This window comes from Lontra canadensis, unplaced genomic scaffold (genome assembly GCF_010015895.1).
Source record: "Lontra canadensis isolate GAN:19392208 unplaced genomic scaffold, GSC_riverotter_1.0 scaffold2, whole genome shotgun sequence".
NCBI lineage: Eukaryota > Metazoa > Chordata > Mammalia > Carnivora > Mustelidae > Lontra > Lontra canadensis.
Window position 1 is genome coordinate 12,325,378 of NW_022630996.1, and position 13,929 is coordinate 12,339,306.

General features: G+C 40.4%; 1 protein-coding gene across 6 annotated transcripts in view; it reads right to left on the reverse strand.

Moving 5' to 3' along the window:
* EXOC4 (exocyst complex component 4) overlaps nucleotides 1–13,929 on the reverse strand; it is a 726,477-nt gene that overhangs the window by 620,201 nt on the left and 92,347 nt on the right. The gene's annotated exons all lie outside the window — the stretch shown is intronic.

Genomic DNA, 13,929 nt, shown 5'->3' on the forward strand with positions numbered 1-13,929 from the left:
AAGCTAAACCTCAGTTTCCTCTGCTAGAGAATGGAGAGGATGCAAGAATGGAAAAGCCAGTGGTGACGTTCCTGAACCAGCAGTAACAGCTCATGCGTCCTTTTTATCATATTTGAACGATCACCCCACTACCACTCTGTATTCACACAGGCAGTTTCTCCGAGAAATTCAGGCAATTTTTCAGACAACAGTTCCGATGTTACACAGAACATGCTATTTCCCAGCAATAAATTGGGCACTTTGGTAAGGATGCTAATCCTTTTAGTCACGGAAAGCTGTGCCTACCATTCAGATGTATGGCCTGAGTTGCCTGAAAAAAAAATACACACCTGCCAAGCAATCTGACTCTCACCATAGGGAGCAACTTAGTCATCTGCATTATCTCATTTTTCACAGTGAGAGATGCTGGACACATATTATTACATCCATTTTATGTACTCAAGGACACAAAATGAGGTTGCAAGGCAGCTGAGCCTAGAACAAAAGTTGACTTCTGTGTCAGTGCATTTAACCACGTACCTCTTGCTGTAGCTCTAGAATGCAGATGTGCATTCGGAGATAGCTTGAAGCTTTGTGTCAGGAATGCCAAGTAATTCCTCTAACACTGAGCCTTACAGCTTCACTGATCACCTAGGCTTGGAATTATTTTTTCCTCCTCTGAACTTGTATTTTATCCCACTTGTAAGAAACCTATATGTGGCTCGTGTATGTGACTCAATAAACGTGGGTCACAAGTATTTACACAGAGATGTTTTACCTCCCTCCTTCAGTATTAGTCTTTCAATATGGGAAACTGCTTTAAACATCTCCATATACTTAGGAGCATTGAAAACATGATCAGCAACTATTTGCTGAATTGAATGTGTATACCAAGAATGAGTCCAGAAAATTCTGGAATGTGACCTTTACTGTGTATTGTGGGCTCTCAGTTCAGAGTTCCTAAGCAGACTTACAACGCAACCTGAAAGGTGGAAAAGGAAAGCAAAAGAGCTTATCAGCTATGTCAATTAACAAGATTTTATTACCATAAATAAGAGGTCGTAACTGCAATTTCATCAAAATGTATAGCCTACTATCTATTCCTATGGCTACTTTACTGCCCAATTACTATAATTAATGTCCCAGTGTGACAGCCAATAACTATCTTATGATAAAACCCTAATATCTGTTTGACATTTTAATTTAGATGAGACAGAATCAATAAAAATTTATGTAGTACTCCCAGTTTAGAACACACATAATCCAGAAATTAAACACTGTATTTGTAAATAGGAGCCATTCTACCTTTGGGAATGATGGGATTTTTTAAAAAATCTTTTAAAGGTCAAATCACATTTATACTGACATATACGTGAAACAATTCTTTCTCATCTGTTACAGGAGAAATTCTCAAACATGAGCAGAGGGTACAGAGGAAGATGGGTCTAACGTAACAGCCAAAACAGTTAATTCAGTGTAGGGAAGTGATCTGTATAAAACTGATATCTGGCATCATACAGAGTAAATTCCTGATTAAGTGAAGGCTCTACTTTTCAAATAAAGATTTCAGTTAAGTATGTAAGCCTTATGGTTCCCAAATATCAATCCACAGACCCCAGAGTATTTTTCAGGGATAGACAGGAAAATAAGAAGAACAGGAACATTTGTCAACTTTTCACAAAAGGAAATTCATTTGGTATTTTTGGTACTCTCTTGATAGGAAAATCTCATTTTCTATCATGACGGCAATTAACCCTGCCAAATGTCCTTAACGTGACAAAATTAAAAATAACCTTATGCTATACGCTAACGGTTCTTGCCATCCTATTGACCCAGGACATCCAGAAGCCTGGGACACACTGGTGTCCAACTGCCCAATGGCATGAAGCTCCAGGTACAGGCCTGCAAACCAGCAATGAAGCAGAAAACACTGGAAAAGAGGTGGCTCCTCTGAATGCAGGGGTGCTGCTATCTGATCATCTCCAGGGCCACCAAGCTCCATGACTGCACGCCCTGACAGCCTCTCAAGGACAATGGCAGTTGAGCAAGCCAAGGGCAGTGCTCTATTTAGAAAAGAGACAGAGCAGGGAACTGGGGTTTAGGATGAGATTCGTGGTAACTATTGACATCATGGAAATAACAATCCTTTGATAAAATGCTGACACACTGCCAGCTTCCCTCAATCCTGAACAATCTAGACCAAGACAGACTCGTTGTCGTAGGACCATCATAGCCCTAAGAGAAGCCACACAGGAAAGAAAGGAGAAGAGACAGGCTGGAAGTGAAGGGAGTCTGGTTGCAGCTCTACCTACATTTGAAACATTGACCCATTTCAAAGACAGAGACATTCTCCTCTGCCTTACCACAACACAAGCATGGCAATATTAATAAAAGCCACAGTTCTTACATCAAAATTAAAGACTTCAACACTGCAAATGATACCATCAAGAAAGTGAAAAGACATCCCACGAAATGGGTGAAAATATTTAAAAATCATTCATCTGACAAAGGATTTGTATCTAGCCAATCTAAAGATTTCTTACAACTCACAATAAAAAGAAGAATAACCAAATTTTAAGATAGATGAAGGTTTTGAAAATATTTCTCCAAAGAAGATATAAGAATAACCAAAAGGCAAACAAAAGACATGCAACATCAGAGAAATTCAAGTCAGAATCACAAGATACCATCGCCCATCAGGATAGCTATATTCAAATAGGCAAGCTATAAAAAGTCCTGTTGAGGTCATAGAGAGAAACCGGAACTCTCAATACAATACTGGTGGGAATGTAAAATGGTAGAGCTGCTCTGGAAACAGGTTTGGCAATTCTTCAAAACATGAAACAGAAGATTACCATATGAACCCAGGAATTCCATTCCTAGGTATATCCCCAAGAGAAATGAAATCATATGTGTACACAGAAACTTCTACCCAGATGCTCATGGCAGCATTTTCCTAAAGTAAAATATTACAATAGTAAAGTTGTAAAAATGGAAATAATCCACATGTCCATCACCTCATCAATGGACAAACAAAATGTTCTATACTCATACAAAGATTATTATTGGTTATCAAAGGGAATGAAGTGCTGGACATGCTATAAGAAGGATGAACCTTGAAAATGTGATAGGTAAGAAAAGTCACAGAAGACTACATATTTCATGATTCTATTTATACAAAATACCCAGAACACACAAATTTTATACACACACACACACACACACACACACACACACACGTGTGTGTATGTTATGTATATATTTTACGTATATATATGTAAAATATATGCATAGTTACTTAAATGGGTGGGAATTGACTACTAATGCATATGGGGTTTATTTTTTTAGGGGCAGGGGGACAAAAATGTTCTGGAACCAGACAGAGGTGCTGACTGCACAACCCTGTGGATACACTAAAAACCACCGAACTGTACACTTTCAATGGATGAACTGTGTAGCATCTGAATTTTATCTCAGTATGTCTATTTTAAAAAGAAACCCGTCAGCTATGGCACGGAGTGAGGACAGCAGGGCCCACACCGCCTCTGTAGTGAGAACATATAAAATAGTGAAAAAGGAAACTGATGTCTCAAAAAGTGAAGTATTATGAAAGTGGACTCGTTTGGATTCTTACTATTGGAGGACATGAGCTTTTGTCTTTTGGCTGACTTGGTTTTGGTTTGTTCTTCCCAGTACTGTAAGTAACCTGTTAGAAATCAAGATTCACAGGCTTTCCCAGCATCAATAATTCCTCTATTCTTTATAAAGAAAGAAAAAAAAAAAAACTCAACTTCTCCAAGTGTTCCCATCTATAAAAACAAAGTATTTATTAATACCTGTTTAGGGTTCTCACTGAACTGTTGGAAAGAGCACAGCAGAAAACAGACAGAACCAGGAAGAGGGAAGAGAGTTCAGGTGCCCTCTGTCTGGGTTTCTGGCTTAAGCAACTCTGAAGATGATGGTTATCTTTCCTGAGAGTGAGTGAATTCAAGTGAAGACAGAAATTTGGAAAGAGGGTTCCTGGGTTTATATCTGGTTACGTTTAAGGTGTTATTTATTTAAGCACTTGGATATGCAAATCTGGAGCTCAGAGGAGAGACTGACACTGGAAATTTTTAAGAATGATAAATATTTGAGAGGAAGCGATCACTCAGGATAATATGCAGAGTAAGTAAAGCAAGCAAAGTTCACAGCCAACACTTTCCAAAAGAGCAGCATTGAAAAGATGGTTATGAAGTAGCTAGGAGGGAAGAATGAAGCCAGGAAAGGAAATTGTAGAAGACAAAGGAGAAGAGAATATCCACAGTCAAGGCTACACTGAGGTCAGAGAAGGTAAAGACAAAGAATCGTACAACTTACAGGTCCCAGTGACCTTGGCAAGAGGACTGCAGAGGAGCACTGGAAGCTGACCCCTCCCCAGTGGAATGAGGAGTGAATGGCCAATAAGGAAAGAGAAACCGAAGGCAAAACACTCACTTCACAAGGCACAACATCCCTTACCAAGATTATGCACTCCTTAAAAAAGAAAAAGTAAGATGACTCTCTCCTGAAGCATCAAAGAGTAAGAGAGATCAGGAATCACTCACATAAACAGGACATAAATCCACACTAGTCTGGCCCAATTTAGAGCCACCAGAAATCAAGAAAAACAAGATGAATATTCATAGACACTTGCCAACTGCCCACACAACACTAGAGTGAGAAAACAAGCGACTGTCTTCAGCTGTAGACATACTCAGGGTCACCCAAACACACAAAGCCCTGCTCAAGTTAGTCCCCACTCCCACCACAAAATTTAAATAAATAAAAGAAATAAACCATTCCATTGTGGTTAACTCGGTCACTTAAATCATTTTAGACTCAAGGTTCCACCACTGATCTAAAAGACAAATGAGCAGACAGTATTAATAAAGTACGAGACTCCTTAAACGGACCTTAACAAAAGCCTCCCATACAAAGAAGCCTAAGAACCTCCAAGATTAAAATTTCAATTAATTGCCATTTCTACCCTTCAGAAAAAAAGAACACCCACTGTCTCTCTCACATGCACCACAGCAGTCATATCTAGAGGCACAAAATAGTGTGCATTAAACAGCAATACAGCATCACAGGTAGCACAGTGACATGGTAATCCTGGGATGACCAGATAGTATAAATGCCACTGAGAACCACAGACCTGAAGCCAGCTCCCTGCTGCATATCCGTGGGACCTTCACAACATCATGAGGGTATTCCAAATCACAGGTTCCTCAAACACAAACTTCTTTAATTACAGTTTCCTAATCACAGACATTGAGAAATAGATGCAAAAAATCTATGTAAAGTCCCAAAAGCTTCCGCACAGCAAAGGAAACAGTCAACAAAACAAAGAGGCAGCTCACAGAATGGGAGAAGATATTTGCCAATGAAACTATAGACAAAGGGCTGATACCCAAGATCTATGAAGAACTCCTCAAACTCAACACCCAAAAAACAGATAATCATGTCAAGAAATGGGCAGAAGACGTGAACAGACACTTCTCCAAAGACATACAAATGGCTAACAGACACATGAAAAAATGTTCATCATCACTAGACGTCAGGGAAATTCCAATCAAAACCACACTGAGATACCACCTTACACCAGTTAGAATGGCCAAAATCAACAGAACAGGAAACGACATGTGTTGGAGAGGATGTGGAGAAAGGGGAACCCTCTTCCACTGTTGGTGGGAATGCAAGTTGGTGCAGCCACTTTGGAAAACATTGTGGAGGTTTCTTAAGAAATTAAAAATAGAGCTGCTCTATGACCCTGCAATTGCACTGCTGGGTATTTATCCCAAAGATACAGATGTAGTGAAAAGAAGGGCCATCTGTACCGCAATATTCATAGCAGCAATGGCCACGGTCGCCAAACTGTGGAAAGAAACAAGATGCCTTTCAACGGATGAATGGATAAGAAAGATATGGTCCATATCAGAAAGGTCCTCCATCAGAAAGGATGAATACCCAACTTTTTTTATCATCATGGATGGGACTGGAGGAGATTATGCTGAGTGAAATAAGTCAAGCAGAGAAAGTCAATTATCATATGGTTTCACTTACTTGTAGAGCATAAGGAATAACACGGAGGACCCTGGGAGATGGAGAGGAGAAGTGAGCTGGGGGAAATCAGAGGAGGAGACAAACCAAGAGACTGTGGACTCTGAGAAACAAACTGAGGGTTCTGGAAGGGAGAAGGATGAGGGGATGGGTGAGCCTGGTGGTGGGTATTAGGGAGGGCACATATTACATCCAGCACTGGGTGTGGTGCATAAACAATGAATCTCAGAACACTGAAAAAAATTGAATTAAGATGTTAAAAAAATATATATGTAAAAGTAAACTGAAAAAACAAACCTGAAACAACAGCAAGTTGTTTTTGTACCTTTAACAGATACCATCTGAAAGGGGAGACGGGGAGAGACACAGGAGATGCTCCAGATGTCTGCATGGCCCAGGTGCACCTCTGTCCCCCCCGTCAGCTCTGTCAGAAAGATACAGCAGCATCATTCCAGGAAAACCCCTGCTTCAGTTTACTTGGATCTGGAGTCTGTCACTGATAACTGAAGGAGGCCTAACTCACAGGGTAAGAGCCAATTCCTTCATTCCTCTGCGACTCTATATGCCCTCCAAAAATAGACGGTCACAACGGACACAGGGTAGTGACAAAACAGTGACATGCATGGCCTCCTGCAACAGAAAATAAGGGCATAAGCCTTAGTTTACGTCTCCCTGTAACTATATGCCTCCTCCAACACAAGGCCCAATGCCCAGAATGAGGTAACAGTCAAATGTCGTGGGTACCTGAGTCCATGAGTAGGGTGGCAGCAATATTAGAAGTCTAGAATTGGAGACACTGACCTGGGGTCCTCAGCATGGGCCTGGTGGCTAAAGCTGGCATAGTGAAAGAGAGCTCTGAAACAGGAGGGCTGAAGTAGGAGGGCAAAGAGGATGATGACAATAGCGACGAGGACAGCAACAAAGACCACTGCGCCAAACACAGCCACACTGATTACATGCCAGGCACTGTGGAAGTGCTTTACTTGGATCATCTCATTGAAACCTTTGGCCAACCCAATAGGGAAGGTACTGCTTTTATCCCCATTTTACAGACAACGAAACTGTAACACAGATAAGGTTTAAACAAAGGCCTCAGTTTTAGAGGTTGTTCTTTTTAGGGGTATTAGAAAAAAAGGAAGTTGTTTTTAAGAAGAGGCCACGGGTGCCTGGGTGGCTCCACTGGCTAAGGCTTCAACTCATGATTTTGGCTCCGGTCGTGATCTCCAGGTCATGATCTCCAGGTTGAGAGATGGAGCCCCGCGCTGAGCTCCTCACTTAGCAGGAAGTCTGCTTCAGATCTTCTCTCTCCCCCTCCCTCCACACACACTCTCTCGCTCTCTCTCTAATAAATAGATCTTGGAAGGAAGGAAGGAAGGAAGGAGAAGGGGAGGGAAGGAGGGAGGGAGGGAGGGAGGGAGGGAGGGAGGCCGAAGCGGTATCAGTACTGTACAATGCCAGGGAAATCAAGGCTGGAAAAAATGTCAATAGAACTGTCTATACTGACTCTACCTTTTCACCATAAACTAGTTTTTACCCCTGATATTCTACTAAAACAACTCTTGCAAAAGTCTCCAACATCATTTTGCTCCATCTAATAGACACTCTCCAGCCCTTATTTAAGTAAGTGCAGCACTTGTTTCTACTGACCACTCGCTCCTCCTTGAGACACCGCATCCCCCTGGTCCACAAGCCAACGCTCTTCTGCTTTCCTTCCCCCTCTCTGCTGGCTCCTTCTCAGAAGCTCTTCCACAGCCTGTTCCCAGAGTCCTGTGAACACTTCCCAATCCTCACACTCTCTCTGGGTGACCAACAACAAGGTGAGGAAATACGTTACATATTATAACTTCCTGGTTTCAGAAGCCCATAATAAAAAAATATTTCACATTTAACTACCCTCTCAAAAGGATAACCTTACCAATCTTAACGTGAGAATCAAAGGTATAGTTCAAGCTGAAAGACACATGCACTCAGAGCTAACTTTAATAATACTATAATAAAATCTGTTTTATATTAAAAAACAAAAACAAAAACCCCACAGAAGTGTGGGACTGAAGGAGATCTCTGTTCTTTAAACATACATCCAATTACCTGGCAGATTTTAGAAACAGCCCTCTTAAAAGTAAAATGTTACTTTTTTTCCCAGACCCTCTACTAACCTCCCACTTGCAGCTACCCCTGTCTGCCTCATCTTCAAGAAACATAAGAAAATGTTAACGAACCGTTATAAGGAGACAAGGAGTGTCTATGGTATAAAGCTGTATCATCAAGCTGTGAAAAGTGTTCAATATTTAAGGTGAGATGCAACTATGTGGATCTAAATTTAACATCCAGGGAACCTTGAATTAGTCACTTGGCTGGAAAACCCATGTTTGCAGCCAAGGAGCTGCCTTACTTGGTCACAAAGCAAAGACACACACACACAAGGTAGAAAATCGGTTCCATTCTACTACTTCTTATCCGCTGAGACTTTAAAATCAGGGTTCTGCATCTTCCCACTGATAGACAAAGGCAAAAACTACAGACTATTTATTTCCCTACCACTATGCTCTAAGAGATAAGAAAACACTGACCTCCAAGCTTGGGTCTTCTGTGAAAAATTGAAGGAAATTGATCATCAATTATTTCCTATCAAAATGGTCTTATGTCCACACGTCTCTATCTCACATATACAGTTTCCTAATAAGCTTGGCTGAGCTAGTAGTTTTCATTTCAAAACAGGACAGGATCCTACTTAATCTTCAGGGTTGCCTAATATCTACTTTTAAAGGGGTAGAGATAAGTTTTGCCACTTATTAATAACAATCTTCATGTAAAAAGAAGTTACTATTTGAGAAGTGCTGACTAATTCTCCATCTGCACGATGAAAAGAACAGGAAAAAACTATTAGCAATGTACAAAGAAACAGAGCAAAAATAAAAAGCACACTGCACGGGGCCCTGGCGCTGGGAACTTTCTTCCTGTGTCACTTCCCCACTGGTAAGTCAGCCTCTCATGCCCAGTGCCTGAATTCTGGGTCGATGACCCCAGTGAATTAATTCTAACATATGGCAAACTAGTGACTAAAATAGAAAACAAACCCAGGCCTTCTTCCTTTTAATTAAATAATTAGCATCATTCTTCACAAAGCCTTTCCCAGATAACCTCTTCAACAGAAGGTGCAGGGAATCCTGGAAGCCACAGGGGCAAGAGAGAAGCTGGATCCTGATCTCACACATACACAGAAGTCAACTCTAAGTGGGGTAAGGACTCAACCATAGACCTGAAACCACAAAATTCTTAGAAGAAAACAGAGGTAAGATCCTTGACATTGGCCTTGGCAATGATTTTTTGGATTTGACACCAAAAGCAACAGCAGCAAAAGTAAAAACAAACAAGCGGGACCATGTCAAATTAAAAAGCTTCAGCACAGCAAAGGAAACCACCAACAAAATGAGGAGCAACCCATAGAGTGGAACAATATATTTGCAAATGATAGGGGCATCTGGGTGGCTCAGTCAGTTAGGCGTCTGACTTGGGCTCAGAAAAGGATCTTGGGGTCCTGGGATCGAGCTCCAAGTTGGGAATCCCCACTCTGCAGGGAGTCTGCTTCTCCCACTCCCTCTGCCTCTCTACCTGCTTGTACACGCGGGCACGCTCTCTCTTTCAGTCTCTCTCTCTCTCTCTCTCTCTCAAGCGAATAAAATCTTTAAGCAATATATTTGCAAACGATGTATCTGATAAAGAGTTAATATGTATAATCTATAAAGAGTTCATACAACTCAGTAACCACAACAAAAAGGCATATACACACAATCCTATTTAAAAATAGGCAGAGAACTAAATAAGACATTTTTCCAAGGAAGATATACAAAAAACCAAAAGGGACGTAAAATGGTGCTTAGCATCACTCATTATCAGGAAGAGGCAAATCAAAACCAAAATGAGACACCACCTCATACCTGGCCAAATGCCTATCATCAAATGACAACAAAAGAACAAATATTGGCAAGGACGTGGAGAAGAGGGAATCCTTGTGCCCTGTTGGTTGGCAATATCAATTGGTGGAACCCCTACTAAAAATAGTATGGGGGTTCCGCAACAAATTAAAAATGCAACTGCCCTATGATCCAGCAATCCCGCATCTGGGGATTGAAAGGAAATGACAGGGAATGAAAACAGGATCTCAAAAAGACGTCTGAGTTCTCACGTTTGTTTCAGCATTGCTCACAAGAGCTAAAATTGGAAAACAACATAAGTGTCCATCAACGGACAAGCGGATAAAGAAGATGTGGTATGCATGTGTGTGTATACACGCGTATACGTACACACCTATATACATACGTACAATGAAATACGATTTGGCCAGGAGAAAGGGGGACATCCTGTCATTTGTGACAAGATGGATGAAATCTGAGGGTATCAGGATAAGGCAAATAAGTCTAGCAAATACTATGTGTTTTCACGTATGAGGAATCTAAAAAAAAAAAAAAAAAAAAAAAAGCCAAACTCAAAGAAACAGATTAGAACGATGCTTGCCAGGGGTTAGGGGGGGAGAAAATGGGGAGCTGGTCAAATAGTACAAACTTGCAGCTGTAATTGTGTAAGTTCTGGGTAGCTAATGTATAGCATGGTGACTAGAGTTAATACCATATTATGGACTTGAAAGTTGCTAAGAGTAGATCGTAAGTTCTCACCGCAAAAAAGAAATGGGAATTAACTGATGTGATGCAGTTGTTAGATAATGCTATGCCAGCAATCATTTTTGCAATATGTAAGGGTGTCCAATCAACATGTTCTACACCTTAAATTTATGCAATGTTGTGAATCAAGTATAAGACCTCACTGAAGCTGGGGCGGGGCGGAATTCCTCTCCCCCATGCCAAAATAATGTATCATCATAGCGGAACATTAGAAAAAGTATCCATAGATCTACTGCTCAGAGATAACTAAAGATGTTAGATGCATATTTTTAGTATGTGCAAGAATGTGCCAGGTCCCTAGGGGGGAATGGCTTAGGTATCTAAGTCATCAGTTTAATTCTCAGGTGAGCTAATTAAGATCCATTTACTCTGTGGCTGCTGATCACACTTTTTAACATGTCCAGCTATCTCTGAGAGACCTGTCATCGATCACAACAGGGGGTGTGGGTGGGAGAAAGGATGTGTCAGTGCAGATACGACCTTTCTCCCGTGGAAAAACAAAAGCAGGCCCAGGAAAAGAACTGGGAGTGTCAATTTCATAGAAGACAGAAGGCAAACTCCCTGACAGAAAGAGACTACTTCTACTCTTAATTCTGCCACCATCAAGCTTTGTGAACTGTCAAATTATTTTGGCTTTCACATTTCCCTGAGTAAATCTGGGATTAATAACCCCCTACCTCTAATGAGGCCAGTGGTGAGGGCCGCTAAGCTGAGGTATCAGATGACAAAAGCATAAATACTACAAAAGCAGAAAACTCTGTGATGTCTGAGATGTTGTAAAGAGTGTTCTCAAGCTCTGACAAGCACGCAAATTGCCTAAGGCATAGACTCCTGCGGGCCCTGCCCCCAGACACTCCACTTCAATTGCCCTCCACTTCCAGCTTCCAAATGGCATTGGTGCTGCTCTTTAGACCCCACTCCTGGTGCAGAGATTTTTTTTTTTTTAATTCACTTCCTCTTACTAAAAAATTGTCTTCTTAGCATCTTTTTCTTATTCATTAACATTCTTGGGCAATTCAGTATGTGTCCAGCCCTAGGTCAGGCTGCAAAAACACAAAGTTAAGTCCCCACTTACGAAATCATAGTCCAGTCTGATTAGATACGACGGTAATGAAATGGGCCAGGAGTCAGAAGAGCCTCTAAGGTACGAAATACAGCCTAAGAGACTCAAGACGATGCTTTAATCCCATCTGACATGACTGTAAACATCAGCAAGGGAAAGCTGTCACTTGACACAAGGGTTTTATTTGTGTTATTGCAATGGAAGACCTCATGTCAGTTTGAATGTGGAATACCTCTTCATCTAACACCAACAAGTGTACAGAAAATAGGACCTAAGGTAGCTCTCACCACCTGCAGATACAGTAGGGGGCCCAGACGCAGCAGGAAGGCTGACACCTAAACATTATCAATAAACCATGAAATAGATTTTATCCGCCAGTCCTTTAACTCACGTGATCTCTAATTCAAACCTGTAATACCATGGAAAACAAGAGAATTCAAAGGCAGGTTTTGTTGGTGGTGGTTGTTTTTTTTTTTTTACCCTGACAGATACAAATATTTAAGCAATCCCATATTAAGACCCGTCCCATTTAGCCAAACACCCTTGCTCTGAAGATCATCACCCAAGAACAATACACAATCGGAAAGATAGCTGTCCAATTTCATGCTTACAAGAGAGTGAAGAACATTACTCACATTACTAATGACCTGATGTGTTACAAAGCTATGACCAATTTATTTATTAAGTCTTACTAGAACATACATAGATTTGGAACCAGTACTACCTTCCACGGTAATAAATTTAATGTTTTAGTTAACAATTGGTACATTCAGTCCCACATGTAAAGAATTAACTCCTTTCATTTGTTCTAAAAATACTGCAGTAAAGCTGCAGGGGATACGCTCTAGTTGAAGAATAGTGGAATTTCCTCTGTATGTCCTTGGTTCATCCTATTCATAGCCTTCAGTATTTAACAGTTGAGTATATTTAAAGCATGTTCTCACTGATATGTGTAATCAAAAGTAGAGATTTAATCAAATGATATAATAATCACTGAAGTTAAATTTACTTGCTTCCCGCTTGCTTTGACTCGAATTAACGACTCCTCTAAATTACATCAAGGCCCTCCTGATTCCGAGCATGTCCAGGTGCTACATGCAGTGGCTGGGAATGGCTACACGAAGCCACAAGGACAAATGCTTGACCTTGCTTCAAAGCTGCTCCTAAATGACTTTTCTGTCCAATAAAATGACCAATCCCACAAAATCCTACATTTCAGAGACTTAGGAGAAGAGTAACTAATAGAAAAAGAAAAAAATGGAAGGAAATGCTAGTTATTTGAAAAAGACTCATATGCCTGACTCCAGCCACAGGTCTAAAAAAAATCCATGACCAAGTGTGTCACAGTGGTATGACCGTAGACCATACAAAGTCAAAAGAGAAAAATTGAGGGGAAATTATGAAATAAATCCCAAAGAACTAATTTTGATAATAGAGACTTCTCACAAATCAATAAAAAAAAAAAAAACAGAAAAGTAGATAGTTCACTGAAAAGGAAATAAACATTTAAACCCTGTATTATTGAAAATTTCACATTTCAAAAACGAAGAAGAAGAGCATAATAAACTAATATACTTATTGAAAAGTTCTCCGATTAATGCCTTTCCTCCCACTCTGGACTTTAAACTTACGCCTTATTTCTTTGACGTTTCAGCCCAGTGTCTGGTTCACGATAGATATTCAACATATGTAGGAATTCATTCTTTCATTCAACAAATATTGGGTCAGGTGGGCACTGCGCTACATTCTGAGGACAGGGTGCTGAGCAAAGCAAACTAATTCTCTTTCAAGGCTTCCATTCTAGAAGCAGTTAGAAGATAACTAAACACAAACAGACACACACACACACACATACAACATAGAAGGTAATCTAATGGTCTAGATCCTGTTGGGTCTCCAAACAGGTATTAATTACATGTTTCCATACTGATACCCTCATTAGGCATTTTCATTTTCAATGATTTCTTCTGATTAAAGGAACTTTAGTACTTTAACTCTTAAATAATTAATTTATTTTTCACTAGAACTTAATAACAGTTACAAAATAGAGAGGGAAGAAAAATCTACAACGTTATCCAAATACAACTACTTTCAGCATTAAAGTGTATTTCTTTCCTGTGTTTTCCA